Source organism: Bemisia tabaci, chromosome 2 (genome assembly GCF_918797505.1).
Source record: "Bemisia tabaci chromosome 2, PGI_BMITA_v3".
Taxonomy (NCBI): Eukaryota; Metazoa; Arthropoda; class Insecta; order Hemiptera; family Aleyrodidae; genus Bemisia; species Bemisia tabaci.
In genome coordinates this window covers 18,725,571-18,733,831 of record NC_092794.1, presented here as the reverse complement: position 1 = coordinate 18,733,831, position 8,261 = coordinate 18,725,571, and the positions used below count along the sequence as shown (strand labels likewise).

The following is an 8,261-nucleotide window of genomic DNA, read 5'->3' as shown; positions in this document are numbered from 1 at the left end:
TTTTTGTTTTGCGTGAATCAAGTGTCCAGACATAACAAGCGGTTTCATAACAACCGCGGCGCGAGGGGAGGAGTCTTATGTGCGTAGTCCATTAATCCGATCGTAGCCTCAGCCTCTCAGTTCTGCTTCGGTGGGGTTTTTTCGCACTTGCTTCCATGGGCCTCGTTTAGTGCGTGCGTGTGAATGATTCATAACCTAAAGTTTTTTTTTTTTTCTTTTCATTTTTTTTTTTTTTTTTTTTTTTTTTTTTTTTTTTCGTTGGCGCGCTTAGAGTACCTATACACGGGAGAGTATTGTCATCTCAATAATCCTTTTACTACAGAAAAAGTGTGCCCCTCTGTGATTGGTTGGCTATCGTGGAGCCCCAAGGATGGTCCAATGTAAACAAACCTCAGCCCCTCTGCTCCTAGTTTGGCTCAATGTAAACAAACAAGATGGCGAAAAAGTTCTACGAAGCTCTAGACGTGATTTTGGGTGTGATAGAATTTTTCTTATATCCAACTTTTGAATTGAGTTCGGATCGAACTTTGATGAATATTTGTGCCGAAAATTAAGCTTTGAGTGTGATTGTTATTCATTTCTCAGCCGATAACACGTGTTCCTCCGGGACGGGTTTGTTTACATTGGGCCAACTTTGGAGCTCCAAAACTGATGAATCAATCAGAGAGCGGCACAGACATGACAATACTCTCCCGTATACAGGTGCTCTAAGCCGTCTATAGAGTGGTAGATTTTTTTAGGGCGATAGGGATATCCATGCTCCAGGGCCAGGCTTTTCTTTTCAGGGATTGAGGCCGAGTGAATCTGTTTCTGCAGATCCAATCGTCAGTTCCGTGAAAATTTGACGTCATTACCGGGATTCGAACCCAGGACCTCCTCTGCCGTGCCAAGGAAGAACGCCGTATGAACATTCGAGAAATGCCAAATTTCCTTCCATAAAATGTTCATTTTTCAGGTAAGTTATTAATATTTTTCCTTGAATTGTGTAGAAAATTTAGGTGAAATTACGAGCAAAATTATCTGAAAAATTGGAAGAAAAATATCTGTAAATTACCAGGAAATTCGTGTTTTATCGAAGGAATTTGGCAACGTTTGAGGGCTCGTACGGCGTTTTTCCTTAGCACGATAGTGTTGACCTAGGGTCAGACGCGTAAATCCATGTGACGAACTTTTACAAGAGGGACAAAATGACTGATTTTCAGGCAGGATGACTAACATTTTCGGTAGTGTCAAAAGAATGTGTCAACGTCAGTTTGAAGGTTATGAAGTTTGTGAAAGTTCGGTGGAAACATTTTTAGTACCCTCTTAAGCTAATGTAAAATTTTGGACTCAACTATACGAATATAGGGAACTTTCTAGCTCCTCCCCTTTCCTCTTATCGTATTTGTCGGCCAGTCAAATGTAAAATAATAGTGAAGTGTAAAGAGTAATAATAATGGAAAAATTAGGCACTTATCGGGCGTAAAGATTCCAATGCGTCATAAAGTCAATAGTTTAAATTAAGAAGAATTATAACACAAAATATTACAGGAAAGCATTTGGCTTTTTTTACAGCTCACAGCACAAATTGAAGATAGCGTTTTCAGTGTCATCACAAGAGAGTTTCGCAATACTTATTTCTATTGCTTTTATTATCTGTATGTTTTTGATTGTTTCAGGACCTTAGATGCAGCTACGGAGTCGATCAAAATCCGACATTAAAAAAAAAAGAAAAAAAAGAAGAAAAAAATAGGACATTGAGATAGCTGAACTTATCTGAATGCATTTTATAGGAATAACGATCTCCCAAATTCAATTTCTGCTGCTCTGATTACTGCGACGTTGCCTTTTTTGTAAGTGGCCCCGGCCTATTTTTAAAATAATGTTATTCTAAAAGGAGGCAATCAGCAAGGGCGGAATCGGACGCAGGGCGGTGCCCAGAAATTTGTTGTAGTTCCTTATTTCAAAATGAAGCTCATTTGAAGTTCTCATTGTGATGACGCAAAATGGAGAGGAGGATGCTGATGCTCTGTTCGAGAGTTCAAAAAAGTTGCTTTGTGGTTTTTAAAGGTCACGATGGTTTTAGCGTAATACATAGAATGAAATTGCTGAGAACGGACTGTGAAACGCATAATTTAAGCAGGAGTAGATCGCTGTGTCCCGTCGACATTCCAATCATCTCAGCCAGTCTTCGTCGGCGGATTACGCCGCAAACATCGTAATTGATCTTCATTGTATCGGAGAAAAATTTTCCACTACGATTGCGGGAAACCGATTAAGTATTGACTCGTGTTATGTCACAAGTTCCAGGGACTATTATTTCTACTCCCTCTTTATTCCCGAAATTGTCGTCCGATTGAAAACCGGAAAACCAACAAGTCTGCTGGGCACGAGTGAGAGTCTATGTAAATTAAGTTGATCTCCCTTGCCATAAAAAGTTGATCTCTTGCTAACAATCACACTTACTTGTAATGTAACACCACGTCTCAGTGCCCTGGTCTTCTTGTCATCGGTCACCGTGTGAATACAGTTACTTTGTTCTCATTTTAAATGTATTTTATTTCATTTTTTCATCGGTCGAATTTTGCAATTTGTGGGTGTAAATATATGCTTTCGGGTTTTAAATTAATTAATTTTTCTTCACAGACAACAAATTCTGAACATATTTCAGTCTTACAATAATTTTATTTCTAAAATCTAGTGGAACATCGAATTGGAATAACTAATTTTAGAAACAGAAAAACCTATGAAAATAGATTTTGAGAAATAATTTATGGTATAAAGTATATCCTTAATTAATGATCACAGGCCGTTTTACATGAAAGAAAGCTTACATTTACGTAACGCTCTAAGGGGAGGTAGGGGGTATAAGTCTGCGTTATGATACGGTGCGAGGAGGAATGGGCGGGGGGGGGAGGGGGTCTAGAGAAGTGCGTTACGTAATTTAAGATCGCTCCAAAAGATCATACGCTTGATTACACTGTAGGTCTTTTTTTTTTCACGTAAACATTGCACTGTACATTAATTTTTCTTCTCATTTCAGGGGGAACTGTACCTGTGTTATTTCGGCTATCGTACCCAGAAAACTGAAACAAGCGCCGCAGCCTCCCTCTACAACGGATTATGGCACTAAATTCCGCGCATATGGCGGTTAAAATCAGACATGAATTCGAATAGTTTGCTTGTAGTGGGCGCTTCTGGTTTATTTCGTACGCCACTTAACTTTAATCCCCACCAATTAGGATCCCCTCGAATCCTTCATTTGCATTTATGGCTCGCAGTTAGAATACATATCTATATATAATATCTATGTATAATAAGCCGCGGAGTCACTCTTGATATTATTATAGATATCCGCGGCAATACCGGTTTTCCGTAGATGAATGATGACCCACCGTTGCTGGTGGCTCAATCCTGTTTTAGACCAGAAACGGAGTATGAAACAACAATATTCACAATGCCCAACCAGTTAGCGGTGTTATTATTATAGTCAGGCATATTTAAAAAGAAACACGAGGCAAGGATGTTATTGACCCTCGTAACTTTTGGCTCATGACAGCAAGACTTTCATTGTAAATTCAGACTTGTCGTAATACAGGTTACCATACATATATGAATAGAAGAAAGGAAAATGTTGAGGTTAAATACCTGACGATTAGGATAAAATGTGAAGAGATGTTTGACGCTCTGATTTCTGGGAATATAACAATGAATCTAAAACTTCAAGAGCAGTGAAACTGCATGAACAAGAAGTATTTCATTTATGGTATACTCCGGGAGCTACACTCTCTTAGATGTATAAAGTGAACTTATATTATCAATTCAGTAATTTTATCAACATCGAAACAATCCTCGCTAAACATGCAAATATTGAATAAAATCGAAATGTGCCTCCCAATATATCGGCAAAATCGGCAATAGTTTAGGAACATTTTTTTTTTTTCATCTTCCTTTTTTACATTCAATTATTGGACTGCATCATCGATAAATTTGAGTCACTCGCACATGGGACTAGCCCTTGATTTTAAAGTGAGCTGATCTATGATGGAAAAATACATATATCGAAGTGTAACTTTGCGAATTCCCTTTCATGTTTTACTCGTTGCAGATTCACAATCACACTCAATAAATTGTAGGAAATCACATTGAGAAAAAGGTGTTTCTCTCGGTTGTTTAAGGACACACGAAGTGCAGGAACACGGAGGCAAATTGGAAATTGACAACAAGGAATCCGGATTTCATATTCCCAGAGCCTCCTCCTCCTCCGGCCCTTCTTTGAGGGTAAAAGGAGGTTTGAGGTTACGTACTTCAAAATTTACGTACTTACAAAAATATTTGAAATCCTTTCAACGGGATCAGAGAGCCTGGAAAATTTTAACCTAAATCGACACCAAGAAATTCAAAATCAGCCCCTCCTTGTCCGAAATACTGACCCGCAGAGGTGGGGGACACAGTTCCCCTTCAAAAAAAAAAAAAAAAAATGGAATTTCGCAAAATTGACGCAGATGTTATTATTGGTAATCGACCCTAAGGAATCCGAATTTGATGGTTCCTCTGATCCTCATCAGTGGCGAAGCGTGAATTGATCGATTATCGATATTTCCCCATTTGAAGCTATGGTAAAGAATCGATTATTAAGGTGTTCGTTGCGAACACTCTGTTTATCGATCCTTTTCCATGGGCTTAAATGGCAGATCAATCGATATATCGCAAAGCACGCCACGCCACTGAAACTCATCAGAAAAGTCTCTGCATGTGGACGACGGGACCGTCAAATTCGGATTCCTTGGGGTCGACTACCCATAAAATATCTATTTTCCGAGCCTCTACGTAAATTAAGCAAGATTGTATTTTTTGAGAGGGAATTCATGTCCCCCATCTTTAGAAGTCAGTATTACGGGCACGGATGGGCCGACATTGGATTTTATGGTGTCGACACAGGTCTCTGTTTCCGATGAAATAATTTCAAATTTTAGACGTAAACCCCATTTTTTGAAGTACTTTTTCATGGGGGTCTGATAGGGATCCAGGACTATAGAATTTGGATTCGTCGAGGTCAGTTCCTGGTTCGTTCCCGCGGTCCTGCACTTCGTCTGACCTAAAATAACCGATAAGAAAGCTTGGTGCCATACTGCTGTGCTGAGTAAGAACGCCGTAAGAACATTCGAGAGTTGCCACGTTTCCTTCGATTTAATGGTAATTTTCGAGGAAAGTTATGAATATTTTCCCTTGAAATTTTCAGAACTTTTCGGTGGAATTGCGAGCAAACTTATCTGAAAAATTGGAAGAAAAATATTCGTAAAATGACCAAGAAATTCGCGTTTTATAAAGGGAAATTTGGCAATTCCCGAAGTTTCATATGGCGTTCTTTCTTAGTGCGGCAGCATAGGTTAGGGCCATTGTGTACTCCAGAAAAAAATTATGCGAACGCCCGGACTTCTTCACTGAAGAAAAAAATTCGGTCGTATGGACCGAACGTTCGGTGTTCCACATCATCCAACTATTCGGTTTGACAAACTAAAGATTTGGTTTGTCAAGCTGAATTTTTGGTTTGTCAAACTGAATTTTCGGTTTGTGTAACCAAACGTTCGGCATTTATGAACGAAATTTGTTCGTCAGTTCGCTTTACCGCACAATTCGGTGACACGAACTGGAAGTTTAGTTTGACGAACCGAATTAGTTGGGATGATATGGATCACCCAATTTTGGTTCGAGCGACCGAACTTTTTTTTTCAGTGTTTAGCATTTATGCGTCCATGATATAATAACATCTGATAAAAAAATGCAAAATGAGCTAAAATTTTGGAAATTCGCGAATGAGATGCATTTTACTGGGTGCGCCATCAACGAACGCACTCGCACCTATCTTCTTGACCTTCATTTTTATGGTGTCTTGCCAGTTAAACATGAAGCGACGACAAGATGCGTGTCCAGTCCAATCATTATCAATGCCCCTCACTTCCTCTGCATGGCCGGTCGCTCCATTAATTACTTCAATAATATCATCTCCTCATTTGTTCGATCCGTCAGCTCTTACATCCGGATGGCCAGTTCAGTGACTTACGGATGGCGATTTATATTGCAGTGCAACCTAGAAAAGATGTCATAAAAATAGACCTAATACAATTTTTAACACGAAATCCAAAGATCAGAGCACCAAAACGCTGATTAAATTACTAAACTTAAAGTAAACTTAACAGTAGGATTAACAGCGAAGGCATCGTCCATTTAAACACAACGTACACTGGAAAAAAACACATTGGATCTAGAGTCCAGACTCTTAAAAACATCGACAAGAAAAAGTACTCTTGATTCAATCAGAATCTAGCTTAAAGCAAGAACCAAGCCTCTTAATTTAAGCGGATTTCGTTTTGATTTAAGCAACAATCCGATTAAATTAAGAGTATGTTTTCTTGTCAATGTTTTTAAGAGTCTGGACTCTAGATCCAATGTGTTTTTTCTGCCAGTGTAATTTCAACGCTCTGGACGAGCGGATAGTCCAATTTATCGCTCCTCTGACGTAAGGGCGTATCTCAATTTCCACGTGAGCCCCATTTCCCATATGATTCCATGCCTACCGGGGCTCATGCTTACATCGAGATACGCCCTTACGTCAGAGGATAGTCCATTTTTGGCAATACGAGTACCTACCCGCTTTGATTCTACACACATCGACGGTGAAACTAACAGACCATGTGTCTTGGTTTGCGATGTTGGGAACTTCCCGTCATACTTTACTTTTTAAATGGAAAACTTCTGAAAGTCAATTCTTGAAAACTTCGGTTTTTTCCTCTATTTGCGAAGAAAACTCTTCAAAAATTTCAAGAAATGATATTGATTTGTTCTCCTTTAAAAAAACAAAATGGGAGCGCAGATTTTTAGACACCGCAAACGAGATACGTGGTCTGGTAGTTTCACCGTCGATATAGGAGACCGTTTTGCGATACATCGATTGATCCGCCGTCTGAGCCTATGGATAAGAATCGATAAACAGAGTGTTCGCGACGAATACCTTAATAATCGATTCTTTACTACGGCTTCAAATGGGGAAATATCGATAATCGATCATTCACGCCACGCCGCGCCGCTGGGATCCGCCCATGAAAAATATCGAGACAGCGTCTTGTGCAGCTACCCCCACGGCTGGATTTACCTACTTGCCGCCCATGGGCCGCCTGTATTTCGCCGCCCCCTTCTCATTCGTATTGAAACATCATATCAATGAAAACCATCAAGTGAACGTGCCAGCGGGGGAGGGGTGCATAAGACGCGTTTACTCGTGTTGAACACATTTTTTGGGGATGCCCTGTCAACACTACTAGCAAAACTTAAGTTTTGTAAACCTATCTCTGTGTGGACAAGACCTTCCATTCATTAGAAATGAACGAGAAAATTATGAAAGAACAAACATGAATATTGTTTAATGATTTTAACTTCCGCCGCCGCGCCGCGCAGACCGCACCGTGTTTTGCGCAATGCGTGAAGTATTCACGCAGTCTTGTAGGCGCCATGCGTTTCACGCTGACCGCACTGTGTTCGGCGCAATGCGTGAAGTATTCATGCATTCTTGGAGGCGCTATCCGTTTCACGTTGACCGCAATGACCGCACTGCGTTTGATGCAATGCGTGAAGTATTCGTGCAGTCTTGTAGGCGCTGATATGTGTTACATGCCGATTGCCGCGCCGATGGCTTCTCCTTTTTATCTCAAGTCCTCGTCATCATTGCTCTCTATGCCGCGCCGTTCCAGGCCAAATTGCGTGTTTGGTTTTTCTCTTGACTCGACTAATTAAAGGTGCTGTCTCTTGTATCACTGAAAGACGACAAAATTAAAAATTACTACACTCTCGGGAAATGAGAGATTTTGTCGCCTTTTCTCGTTTGTAATTTTTTTTCTAAATCCGATATTTTTTTATACCTACATTTAAAAAAATTTTAAAATTTGCCGCCCTCTAGATTTGCCGCCATGGGCCGCGGCCCATGTGGCCACCCCCTTATTAATCCGGCCCTGGCTATCCCTATGGGAGAGGCTTGCAAAAAATTTCTTTTGAAAGATGGCCACAGTGTTCAAAACAGTACAGCGAGGAAGGACGCACGTTCTGAAGGTAGAATTTCACTAATTTTGTCAATGTCTAAAAACAATATTCGTTGTTATCAGGTTGTGAACTCGCTTCTTTTGAATGATACGTCAAGTATTTTTTCATTGATGTCAAATGTAATCACACGGGAAAAATGGATTGCTGATTTAACAATTAAATTGATAAAAAATATGTCCAATATGTTT

At 39.9% G+C, this 8,261-nt stretch overlaps 1 long non-coding RNA gene across 1 annotated transcript; it reads left to right on the top strand.

Annotated features, from left to right (window-relative positions):
* The first annotated feature begins 270 nt into the window (after nucleotides 1-270).
* LOC109036159 (uncharacterized) lies at nucleotides 271-3,156 on the top strand. Its single transcript, XR_011899254.1, has 3 exons — nucleotides 271-955; nucleotides 1,659-1,832; nucleotides 3,023-3,156. It is a non-coding gene; the product is annotated as an uncharacterized lncRNA (long non-coding RNA).
* The last annotated feature ends 5,105 nt before the right edge of the window (nucleotides 3,157-8,261 follow it).